Source organism: Pogoniulus pusillus, chromosome 13, assembly GCF_015220805.1.
Source record: "Pogoniulus pusillus isolate bPogPus1 chromosome 13, bPogPus1.pri, whole genome shotgun sequence".
Lineage (NCBI taxonomy): Eukaryota > Metazoa > Chordata > Aves > Piciformes > Lybiidae > Pogoniulus > Pogoniulus pusillus.
Window position 1 is genome coordinate 10,062,048 of NC_087276.1, and position 12,902 is coordinate 10,074,949.

The 12,902-nt window shown below is 53.8% G+C and overlaps 1 long non-coding RNA gene across 2 annotated transcripts in view; it reads left to right on the forward strand.

Annotated features, from left to right (window-relative positions):
• The first annotated feature begins 4,898 nt into the window (after positions 1-4,898).
• The window catches only part of LOC135180484 (uncharacterized), a 50,702-nt gene continuing 42,698 nt past the window's right edge, over positions 4,899-12,902 (forward strand). For both annotated transcript variants that reach the window (XR_010304443.1, XR_010304444.1), the window contains exon 1: positions 4,899-4,956. This is a non-coding gene — a long non-coding RNA (uncharacterized LOC135180484). The remainder of the gene's footprint in view (positions 4,957-12,902) is intronic.

The following is a 12,902-nucleotide window of genomic DNA, read 5'->3' on the forward strand; positions in this document are numbered from 1 at the left end:
CTGCCTGCTCATGTTCAGCTTCTCCTCCACCAGCATCCCCAAGTCCTTTTCTCAGGGCTGCTCTCTAACACCTCCCCCAGCCTGTACTGACAGTGAGGATTGTTCCGTCCCAGGTGCAGGACCCTTCACTTGCTCCTGTTGAACTTCAGGAGGTTCACCTGGGCTCACCTCTCCAGCCTGTCCAGGTCTCTCTGCATGACCTCCTGTCCCTCCACTTTGTTGACACCACCACGCAGTTTGGTGTCTTCCACAAGCTAAGCCAAGTCTATTGGACTAAAACCTTCTAGAATCTTCCACTTCTTCCACCCTCAGCACACCTGAGAGTAGGTCAGAACTGCCCTGCCAGCGAGGAGCCATCTCACACACACACACACCATGAGATCAGGAGGGACACGCAGAGAAGGGAAGGGAGGAAAGGCAGGAAGGGGAAGAGAAGAGGTATCAGCCAGGCACTGCCTTATAAGCTGCTATGGTACTGGAAAGGAGAACAGAGTAACAGTGTTCCAACATCCTGGGATGACCAGAGCCGTCCTCTGGGATGACACTTTGTCCCTGTGGTTTTCTTAAGTGCACCTGTGTGCTAGTTCGAAGCTAGCTAGAATGTTTTGGGGAGAAGAACTAGATTATAGGCTGTGAAAGGAAAACAACCTGCCCCCCACACTACTGCACCTCTCTGGAGAAGGACCCGGGGAGTGCTGGGGGACAAGGTCACCATCAGCCAGCAGCATGCCCTTGTGCCCTCAACCACATCCTTGGGCAGCGTGTTCTGGTATTCACCACTCTCATCGTGCAGAACTTCCTCCCACCTAAATCTGCCCTGCTCCAGATTCAAACCCGAGATGGTATTTCTGGTTTGGACCTGTTACAGAATGACTCTCTGCAATGCGTGCTGAGAGGCATCTCACACACACAGCTTCCACAATCAGAGCAGAGCTCTGGCAGGGGTTAGAAATCTCCCTTTGGTGGGGTGATTTGTGGCTGTGTTGCTGCATTATTGGGTTGTCAAGTTGAAAGAGGGAATGCCCCTCTGCTTTCATTTGTCATGCCCTGCAAAAGGCCCCCCCCCCCTCGCTCTCCCTGCTCTTGTTTTGATTCATCACCACGAGTGACCCCAGCGGGCTGGCTGCATGCTGTGGGCTCTGTTCCCCTCCTAAATCATAGAACAATTTGGGCTGCAAGGGACCTTAAAAATCATCCTGTTAAAACTCCCCTGCCATGGGCAGGGATGCCTTCCACTAGCCCAGGTTGCTCAAGGCCTCACCCAGCTTGGCTTTGAACACCTCCAGGGAGAGGGGGCATCCACAGCCTCCCTGGACAACCTGTTCCAGTGCCTTACCAATACATCTGAAAGTTACAGTTTCACTGGTAGCAAAAGGGCAGATGAGGAGGTTGCCAGGAGCAGGTTGCTCTCTTCTCTCAGGTGGCCAGCACCAGAACAAGAGGACACAGCCTCAAGCTACACCAGGGGAGATTTAGGCTCGAGGTGAGGAGAAAGTTCTTCACTGAGAGAGTCATTGGCCACTGGAATGGGCTGCCCGGGGAGGTGGTGGAGTCGCCGTCCCTGGAGCTGTTCAAGGCAGGACTGGACGTGGCACTTGGTGCCATGGTCTAGCCTTGAGCTCTGTGGTGAAGGGTTGGACTTGATGATCTGTGAGGTCTCTTCCAACCTTGGTGATACTGTGATACTGTGATATTGTGATATGAAACCTGGCCTCTTCCAGCTGCAAATTTGTCATTTTGGGGGGGATTTATGGGAGAAAATGGAACCCATACCTAGGAAATCATCTGGGGTGTTGGTTTGAGAGGGGGAAAAAACCCCATGGGCCACTCTGGGCTAACTTTGGCTCAATTTTTTCCTGTCCTCTGCAGAAAAGCTCTACTGGAAGGTATGGAATCATTAAGCAAGCCATCTGCTGACCGTACCTTGGCACAGATGGGAGTTTTGCTTCACTTCTTGATTAATGGAAGATAAAAGTGTGGCTTTTCCTGCTCATTATTGAGACAAACTGTTCCATGGAGAGCTGTAAGGCTTGTTTTGGTGCTGGAAACAAACCCTCCTCTCCTTCTGGAGCAGCTGGCTTGGTGATGTCCTCAAGGTCAAGACTGTGAATGTGGGATAGATGAATGCCATAAGCTGCAGAAGCAGGGAGGAGCAGCTCCTGTCAGAGTAAGTACCTGTGTGAGGACCTTGTGATCTGAGTTGAAACAGTTTGGTACAGGAGCATGTACAGAGAAGGGCATTGAAGCTGGTGAACAGGGCTGGTGAGGAGCAGCTGAGGCAACTGGGGAAAAGAACGTTGAGTAGAGACATTCTGGCTCTCTACAACTCCCTGAAATGAGGCTGAGCCAGCTGAGGGTTGGTCTCTTCTCCCAATGAACAAGCAATGGGACAAGAGGGAATAGCCCCAAGTTGCCCCAGAGGAGGTTTAGGTTGGACACGAGGAACAATTTCTTCCCCAGAAGGGTTGCCAAAGCCTCGTCCAGGCTGCCCATGACAGTGGTGGAGTCCTCGTCCTCGGAGGGGTTTCAGGAGGTTGAGGGAAAACCTTCTGGCTCTTTACAACCTCTGAAAGGAGGTTGGAATGAGATGGGTGTCAGTCTCCTTAGTTTTTAGTGATAGAAGGAGAGGAAGTGGCTTGAAATTATGCCAGGAGATGGTTAGGTTGGACATTAGAAGAAAAAACTCTTTGCTGCAAGAGCAGTCAGAGATTGGCACAGGCTGCCCAGGGAGGTGGTGGAGTCTCCGTGCCTGGAGGTGTTCAAGAAATGCGAGGCCATGGCACATGGGCACATGGTTCATTGGCCATGGTGATGTGGGGTTGAGAGTTGGACTTGATCATCTTGCAGGTCTTTTCCAATCGACACAGTGCTTTGATTCTTTGATTTTTAATAGGTTGCTGCAGCAGAGAGTTGCCACTTTACAAAAGCTCCACTCTCCACACTCTAGTAAAGTATAAATACATGCTTTTTAATTAATTCCTCTCTTCAGGGTGCCTTAGATCACTTGCACAACTCAGCATTACGAGGAATCTATCCAGGCAACCACCCGAAAAGAGTTTTCCTTTTGCATAATGTATTCAAAATGGGATTTAAACATCCTGCAGGAGGAGGGGGGGAAAAAAGGAAAGGCTGGGATGTGATTTCATTCCCAGGTCACGTTAAGTGCAATTACATTTCTGTGCCTCTGAATCAGTTTCCTTAAATAGCTGGGCTATATATTTAACTTCCCGATGAAATGGCTGCTGCTGTAAATATTGAGGCCATCCAGGGTGATTAAATATTAAAAATGACATTTAGGAGAGCCCCAGCTGCTGTGTGAGCTGAGCTGAGCTCTGCTGGCTTTTAGGCAGTCATAGAGTGGCTCAGGTTAGAAGAGACCTCAGAGACTGTCCACTCCAGCCTCCCCACCATGGGTACGGACACCTCTCAACTAGACTTGGTTGCCCAAGGTCTTATCCAACCTGGCCTTGGACACCTCCAAGGAAGAGGCATCCATGGTTTGTCTGGGCAGCCCATTCCAGAGTCTCACTATCCTTATACTGAAGAAATTCTTCCTCAGCTCCAGTCTAAAGCTTCTCTGCCTCAGCTTCAAACTGTTCCCCCTTGGCCTGTCTCTAGACTTCCTCAGCAAAAGTCCCTCTGCAGCCTTCCTGCAGGATGCCTTCAGCTATTGGCAGGCAACCCTAAGGCCCTCCTGGAGTCTTCTTCTCTCTAAGCTGAACACCCCCAGCTCCCTCAGCCTGTCCTCACAGCTCCAGCCCTGGATCATCTTTGTGGCCTCCTCTGGCCTCTCTCCAGCAACTCTATGTCCTTCCTGTGCTGGGGACATCAGAGCTGGAGGCAGGATTGGAAGTGAGGTATGAGCAGAGCAGAGTCAAGCAGCAGAATTGCCTCTCTTGCCCTGCTGCCCACACTCTTCTGGCTGCAGCCTGCTGGGCTGCAGGAGGGCACTGCTGGCTCCTCGGTAGCTTCCCATCAACCAACACTCCTAAGTCTCTTTTCCATCCAGCCATTGGTGCATATTTCTGCAGGAACAAACCAAGAAATCCCCCCAAGATTGTGTGGGTGTCAGACAGAGCCTTCTGTGTCCCCAGGACAAGGGCATCAGGTCCATAAGCTCCTGAGCTTCAGTGTTCTCTTGCTTCTCCTTTGCTCAGCCAACATCAGGCCAGAAGCTTCCAGCATCGTGGAGAAGGAATAAAAATATCCCAGGTCTTGAGGGCAAGCCTGGTGATGGGAATGGCTTTGGTGATCTTCAAGAGAGGGAACCTCTTGAAAGACCCAATTCTACTACCAGCTTGCAACGGGAAGAAGTTGTTTCTCAGCCTTCATGTGGGCAGCAGATCTATTATGTGAGTTTCAAAGAGCAGACCAGACCCGAATTGTCCCAAACACACAGCAGGAAGGCTTTCCCTGGGCGCAGGTGGGAAAGCTGCCCAGGTGTCCTCTCTCAAAAGCTGCCTCGCAAGACACACGTGGAGGCGCTGCCTGAACACGAGAGCCGCTGTGAGTGTGCATGCAGGCGATCACCCTGCCCTAAGGCACCTGGTGAATGCCATCAGAGTGTCTCTGCCACCTGGCGTGAAGCTCCTGAAGAAAAGATTTGCAGAACAATCCCAGCAGTCCCTTCAAACGCTGGAGAACACGGAGCAGGCTTCAGGAGAAGCCCTAAAACAGGGGTGCCTTTGCTTCAGGCCCCTCAAAGTAGTGCGATCCCCTGCATGGAGCCTCGCAGCAAAGGCTATAGGGTTTGGCTGCTGGGCGTTAGGAGCTCCCCGAAGCCAGCGCACACGCGGAGGGCGGAGGAACCCCGCACCCAGCCGGCGGGCGAGGCCCAGGCGCAGGTGCAGCCTCCGCGAGCTACTTAAGCGCCCCAGGGGCGCAGGCGGCTGTGAGTCCTGTGCGCGGAGCGAGGCGGCACCGGCGGCGAACCGGAGGAGAACCGGACGGGCCGTGGTGAGTCGGTCCGGGGTTCTGCGGCCCTTTGCGGGGCGGGAGCGGCGCTGGGTGCAGTGTGCGGGGCTGGCACGGGGCGGGAGCGGCGGTGAGTGCAATGTGCGGGGCTGGTACGGGGACAGGAGAGGCGCTGGGTGCAGTGTGCGGGGCTGGCACGGGGCGGGAGCGGCGGTGAGTGCAATGTGCGGGGCGGGTACGGGGACAGGAGAGGCGCTGGGTGCAGTGTGCGGGGCTGGCACGGGGCGGGAGCGGCGCTGGGTGCGGTGTGCGGGGCTGGTACGGGGACAGGAGAGGCGCTGGGTGCAGTGTGCGGGGCTGGTACGGGGCGGGAGCGGCGCTGGGTGCGGTGTGCGGGGCTGGTACGGGGACAGGAGAGGCGCTGGGTGCAGTGTGCGGGGCTGGCACGGGGCGGGAGCTGCGGTGGGTGCAATGTGCGGAGCTGGTGCGCGGACGGGAGAGGCGTCGGGTGCAGTGTGCGGGGCTGGTACGCGGACGGGAGCGACTCTGTGTGTGCAAAGTGCGGGGCTGGCACGGGGCGGGAGCGGTGTCGGGTGCAGTGCGCGAGGCTGGCAGGGGCGGGAGCGGTGTCGGGTGCAGTGCGCGAGGCTGGCACGGGGCGGGAGCGGTGTCGGGTGCAGTGCGCGAGGCTGGCACGGGGCGGGAGCGGTGTCGGGTGCAGTGCGCGAGGCTGGCACGGGGCGGGAGCGGTGTCGGGTGCAGTGCGCGAGGCTGGCACGGGGCGGGAGCGGTGTCGGGTGCAGTGCGCGAGGCTGGCAGGGAGCGAGAGCGGCGTCGGGTGCAGTGTGTGAGGCTGGCACGGGGCGGGAGCGGCGTCGGGTGCAGTGTAAGAGGCTGGCACGGGGCGGGAGCGGCGTCGGGTGCAGTGTAAGAGGCTGGCACGGGGCGGGAGCGGCGTCGGGTGCAGTGCGTGAGGCTGGCACGGGAGCGAGAGCGGCGTCGGGTGCAGTGTGTGAGGCTGGCACGGGGCGGGAGCGGCGTCGGGTGCAGTGTAAGAGGCTGGCACGGGGCGGGAGCGGCGTCGGGTGCAGTGCGCGGGGCTGGCACGGGGCGGGAGCGGTGTCGGGTGCAGTGTGTGAGGCTGGCACGGGGCGGGAGCGGCGTCGGGTGCAGTGCGCGGGGCTGGCACGGGGCGGGAGCGGTGTCGGGTGCAGTGTGCGGGGCTGGCACGGGGCGGGAGCGGTGTCGGGTGCAGTGCGCGGGGCTGGCACGGGGCGGGAGCGGTGTCGGGTGCAGTGTGTGAGGCTGGCAGGGAGCGCCAGAGCCTTGCGCTCACAGTGGCAGATTGCAGACAGCTTCTGCGTTGTCTGGGAGCAGGGAAGTGGTCTGGAACTGGAAAAGCTGAGGACTACAAGGGAAAGTGAGGAGGAGATGGATTGGTGGAGCCAGGCACTGCATCCAAAATGGGAGCAGCTGCCAGAGAGTGCCAGGAGCAAGGGGCCCCTGTGCCCTGGCCCTGTCAGGTGCAAGACAGCACCCTAATGAAAGGGGTAAATGGAGACAAGTTGATGGCTGTGGCAGGTGAGGCCCCCTGTTGCCTGCTTTTCCTCCCCAGCTGACTCTGAGCAACATATGTGATGCCTTGCTGGAGGCAGCCAGGCTAATGGGGATGTGGGTGTGAGGCAACCTCTAGCACAGGTCTTGCCATGGTCACCCTCCTGGCCTCCCTTACCTTTCTAGCTGCCCTTACAGCAGCTTTGGCCTCTGGAACTGTAGGGCCAGGGTACAGAGGAAGCAGGTCCATAGAGTGGGCTGCTTGGGCTGGTGCAGCCAGCCCCACACATCAGGACTACATCTGTCAAGGGAAAAAGGGGAGAAACTGGTGTAGGTGATTCCTTGGGCCAGGATATGCCAGCCGGATCCATCCCACGGGGAAGTCTGCTGCGTCCCTGAGGCCTGGGTCACAGATGTCATAGGAAACTGTCTAGGCTGGTGGGCCCTCTGCTTGTTGTCCAACACTGGTTGTAGAGGTGGAAGTGATAAGGCTGAGTACAGAAGTGCAAAGGCAACTCAAAAAGCTTTAAGGCACTGGCATGATTGGTTGAAGGATTAGGAGCACAGAAGGTGATTTCTTCAGGGGCAGGTGCATCTGTCAGAGGAAATATCTGTGTGAGCAGTTTGTGGTTTGAGCTGAAATACTTTGGACAATGAAGCTGGTGAAGAGTCTCTACCTACCAGAGAAGGACAGGTAGCTGTAGACAGCAATGAGGACAGCCCTCAGCCACCTCTCTTTCACACTAACCATCCCCAGCTCCCTCAGTCACTCCTCATCAGATTTATTCTCCAGGCCCTTCACAGCTTCCTTGCTCTTCTCTACACTGGTGCCAGCACCAGAGCTGCAAACACCCAACCCAGCTAAAACTCTGACATAAATCCTACAAACAATGGGTGAGAAGGAAAATATTGGCTTTCTTCTATGTAGGTGGTGAAATTCAGCTGAACTGTGCTCATCTGAGTGGCTTCAGGGACCTGTGGTGAATGTGTGCTAATTTTCATGTCACCAGTGAAATGGGGAAGTGTCCTCCCCAGCCCTTATTGCGATTGGAAGCTGCTGGAGGCTGTGGGAAACTTCAGGCTGAAGTAGCCATGTGGCCTCTTGGCCAACAAGGCAGGTCGTCTCCTGGGATGTATGAAGAGTGTGGCCAGTGGGTCGAAGGAGGTTCTCCTCCCACTCTATGCTGCCCTGGTGAGGCCACATCTGGAGTATTGTGTCTGGTTCTTGGCTCCCCAGTTCAAGAGTCAGGGAACTGCTAGAGAGAGTCCAGTGGAGGCTACGGAGATGCCGAGGGGCCTGGAGCAGCTCTGGGAGGAGCAAAGGCTGAGAGCCTGCAGAAGAGCAGCCCTAGAGGGTATCTGAGCAATGCTCAGCAAGAGCTAAAGGAGCTGTGGGGGGCAAGAGGCTGGGGCCAGGCTCTTGTCAGTGATGCCCAGGGACAGGACAAGGGGCAATGAGCACAAACTGGCAGCCAGGAGGTTCCATCTGAGCAGGAGGAGAAAGCTGTTTGTTGTGAGGGTGCTGGAGGCCTGGAGCAGGCTGCCCAGAGAGGTTGTGGAGTCTCCTTGTGTGGAGAGGTTCCAGCCCTCCCTGGGCACTGTGCTGCTGGGCAAGCTGCTGTGGGTGCCCTGCTTTATCAGGGTGCTTGTACTGGATGATCCCTGAGGTCCTTCCCAGCTCTCACTGTGCTGGGATGCTGTGATACTGCAGAATCACCCAAAGCTGAGCTGGGTGATTGGATCTTAAAACAATTCAAGGCTTGCTCTTTTATATGTGAAGGTGCCTCTGGCTTTGTTCCAGCATAAATCCACCTGGCTACTAAATCTGTCATGACTGATGTGGTCCTTGTTTTTCAAGGATGCATTAAGGGAACTGTGATTGAAAGATGACATTAAAATTAGGTGGTGTTACTGCTGAGCTGCCTCTGATGATAGCTGCCTGCTACACTTTCCTTCAGGCCCTGTGTTATTTCCCTGCAAGGGTTTGGAAGCATTTAATTAGTGTGATGATGGGAAGCTCTGAGCAACAGGAGTTGTTCCCATGCTGAGGAAAACTGTAACCACAACCTTGCCTCGCTTCTCCTCCTCCTCAGAAGCTCTGTTCCTGTGCTAGGTGAGTAGCTTGAGGACAGGACCTCCTTCAGGGTGCAACTGTGGGGTTGTTTGGTGGCTGCAAGAGGAGAGGTTGCAGCAGAAGTTAATTTGTTGCAGTTCAATTTGCTTTTGACTTGCATGAAGGAAACTCTAGGGTTTACCCATAGCATATGGGGGCTGCACTCAGTGATCTGGTATTTGGTGAAGTGTCCTCCTCAGACCTTGCTTCAATAAGTTTCTTGAGGCTTTTGGGAACTTCAGACTTCAAAAGACTTTTGGGAAGTGCCTGAAACCCATTTACTGCCCTGGAATTAATATGCACATGAGGAGTTGCCTTTGGAGGTGGAGGTCTGAAGAGCAGCCCCAGAGGGGGTCTGATCAAGGCCCAGTAAGAGCTAAAGGAGCTGTGGGGGGCAAGAGGCTGGGGCCAGGCTCTTGTCAGTGGTGTCCAAGGACAGGGCAAGGGGCACAAACTGGCAACCAGGAGGCTCTACCTGAACAGGAGGAGAAACTTGTTTGTTGTGAGCGTGCTGGAGGCCTGGAGCAGGCTGCCCAGAGAGGTTGTGTAGCCTCTTTGTGTGGAGAGCTTCCTGGCCAAGCTGCTGTGAGTGACTGTGGACCTCCTGTGTTCTTGTTTGCCTGTTGCCTCTTGTTCTTTTGCTGGACACCACTGTTTGACGCCGTAGTTGAGGTGATGCTCTCATGAAGAACCATCTATGCAGTTCAGAATCGCTTTTAGGAGGCTTGTGCAAACTGTTTTTTGAGACCCCTCCTAGAAAGACAGGCTGAAGGATTTGGGTCTGTTCAGCCTGGAGAAAGGATGGTTCTAGGGAGACCTCAAAGCAAGGTTTCCAATACCTGAAGTAGTTTAGAAGAGAGCTGGAGAGGGTTGGGATGGGGGCAGTGGTTTTAAACTAGAACAGGGTAGATTTGGCTTGGACTTGAGGAAGATGCTCTTTACTGTGAGGGTGGTGAGACACTGGAACAGGCTGCCCAGAGAAGTTGTGGAGGCTCTGTCTGGAAGTGTTCAAAGGCAGGTTGGATGGGGCTTTGAGCAGCCTGGTCTAGTAGGAGATGTCCCTGCTCAGGGCAGGGAGGTTGAAACTGGATGACCTTTAAAGACCCTTCCAGTGCAACCAATTCTATGATTCTCTCTCCCTCTAGCAGGGACCTGAGTTTCCTTTTGAGACTCTGTAGGAGACCAAAAGCTTTTATGTGCATTAAAGATGTGCACTTCTGAGATTCCTGCTTCATCACCTTGTCAGCTGCTCTGGGGGAGGGGAGGGATGGGTTTACTTCCTGTCAAAACCATCAGAGGGTGCATGGAATGAAGGCTTTGCAGCACAGAGATCCTCACTGCAGGAGGGAAGATTGAATGTTCTTCAGTTGGGAGGGGATATGAGAAATAAAGATAACAGAGCAAACGCATTTTGGCTGACAGAGAGGCTTTAAGACCCTGAGAGGTGAGAGATCCAAGTCATGATAGGTGCACTTCACCTCTAAATGAACTGCAGTAAGGAGGAAGGCTGATGTCTGGGCAAGTCCTTGGGGTAACATGTGGATGCTGAGGTCCTGGGAAACGTGTAGCATTGTCTTAACAGTTGGCTTCCAGGGGGAAAAAAAGCTTTCTTCCTCAATCTAATCCTCCAGAAGAGATAAGAATGATGAGGTGGCTGAGGAGCTTGGTGAAGGGGGTAATTGCTCACTATAATTGAGGAGGAAGATCAAAAAGAGTTGACACCAGTGCTTGACTTAGAACAGTGGGAGGAATTATGGAGAGGCTTCAGAAAAAGTAATTAATAAGGGAAAATTGTCCAGTTGTAGAATCATTTTGGTTGGAAAAGACCTCCAAGGTCATCCAGTCCCACCATTCTCTGACTCTGGTGCTAAATTGAGGCACTCAGCACCACATCTATGCAGTGAGAGGCAATGGTGTGAAACTGGAGCAGGGTAAGTTTAGGTGGGACATCAGGAGGAAGTTGTGCACAATGAGGGTGGTGAAGCACTGGAACAGGCTACCCAGGCACATGATTGAGGCCACAAGGGCACACTGCTGGCTGGTGGTGGCCTTGTCTCCCAGCACTCCCAGGTCTTTCTCCACAGAGCTGCTCTCATCTGTGCTGGTGCAAGAGGTTGTCCCTGCCCAGGTTCAGACCATACACTTGCCCTTGTTGAGCTTCATGAGGTTCCTCTCCCCCAGCTCTCCAGCCTGCCCAGGTCTCAGAGGGGCATCACAGCATGGTGAGCTGTCAGCCACTCCTCCAGTTCTGTGGCTTGATGTGACCCTGGGCAGTCTGCTCTAGTTGGAGGTGTTCCTGCTAACTGGACAAGATGACCTTTGAGGCAATCTTCCAACCAGAAGCAACCTATGAATCTGTGAGAAGACCCAGTGACCCCATCCAGAGTTGCATGCTTTGCTCTTCTTTCTTGTGTTTCTGTGGCTGGAAAGCAGAGCATTTACTGGGAGATAGTAAGTGGCAGTGAGAGTGGAATTAGGAGGCTGGGGACAGGTTGTGTCTGCTCAGAGGAAGAAGTTAATAAATGATGTGACAGGATGGAGTAGTAGGAACATGAGTCTCTTTTGATCTTCCCTGCTGGCTTATGAATCATTTCCATTTAAACAAATGTGATTATAGCTCAGTTGATTAGTGCTACATGCTGTTGGGACAGGTCTTCTGCTTTGCTGTTCAGAAATCTGTTTGACATCCAGCAGTCAAAATGCCATCAGTCAGCTACAGACTTGCTGTTCCAGCCACAGTGCCTCTGCTTTCTTCCTAAGACTCCTAGGTTTGGCTATGAATCCCTATTATTCACCAACAACTGTTGTGATGTTTGGTCAGAAGCAGCTGTAGGTGAGCCAGTGTGTGCTGAAGTGGCTAAGAAGGCCACCAGTATTCCAGCTTGGATCAGCAGTGGTGTGACCAGCAGGACCAGGGCAGGGATTGTCCTCCCTGTACTGGGCACTGGGGAGGCCACACCTTGTACTGTGTTCAGTGTTGAGACCCTTACTACAGGAAGGACATTGAGGGGCTGGAGCAGGTCTAGGGAAGAATAGTGAAGGATCTGAAGAAGTCTGGAGGACGTGGGTGGTGAGGAGCTGCTGAGGGAACTGGGGGTGTTTAGCCTGGAGAGAAGGAGGCTGAGAGGAAACCTTCTGGTTCTCTACAAGTTCCTGAAAGGAGTTTGGAACCATCTGAGAATTGGTCTCTTCTCCCTGTTATCAGGTGATAGAATGAGAAGAAATGGCCTCAAGTTGCCCCAGGGGAGGTTTAGATTGGACATGCAGAACAATTTCTTTGCTGCAAGAGTGGTCAGGCATTGGAACAGGCTGCCTGGGGAGGTGATGGAGTCACCAGAGGTGTTCAAGAAAGCTGTGTTCATGGTACTTTGGGATGTGGCTTAATGGGCATGGTGGTGTTGGGTTGGTGGTTGGGCTCAGTGATCTGTGTCTTGCAACTGAACCAATTCTGTGTTGGCATGAGGAAACCTTGGCACGGTCAGTGACTGTACTAATGCCTAGCAGATGTGATGTGATGAAAGGAGGTGGTTCCAGCAGCACAGCACTGAGCCATCCGTTGGGCAGCTCCACTGCTCTTCTTGGTGGGAGCCACTTAGCAGGAGGTTCCAACTTGAGACCTGAATTTTAGTTCAGCAAATGAGAAGAGGCTCCAGGGGATGTCCTAATGTGGGATGATTACATGCTGTTGAACATGGAGCAAGACTGGAGTTAAAAAAGAGGTTACCACCACTTGAAAAAGGCCTTATCAGTGTTCTAAATGAGAGCAGAAATTACAGATTTTCCCCAGGTGCCTTTTAATTTACATAAGAAATAATAAATTCAGTGTTTACTCAGCTATTGTTCCATAAAATAAGGTGCAGTGGAAGGCTCTGCTCTGATTTTAAGGAGCTCATTACCTTTGTAGTGTAAACACCTTCAGGAGTGGTCTTGAACCTTTCTACCTCAGTCCTGGGACAGGAGACTTTCTTGGGGGGGGGGAATTCAAAATTAGATGTTTATAGCTAAAAGGTTGAACTTTCGCAGAGAAATGCTGTGGTTCTACAGGTTGTCAAGGGTCAGGGTTGGGCAGGCCACCAGCTGAGTGCCAGAAGCTCTCCAGGAAGCCCTCTGCCTTCCCAAAGGGAAGAAGGGAAAGAGGCTGGTGGGCTGGGAAAGAAACTAACCCAGCTGGGATGGAAAGAACAATGCCATGGGATAGAGACACAGACCAACATGGAACCCAAACTCTGAGGGCAAGGATGGCACCACTGATGCTGGGGACAGGCACTGGGCAAGTCCCAGACTGTGCTCAGCAGCGGATGGGAACCACATTCAGGAGCTG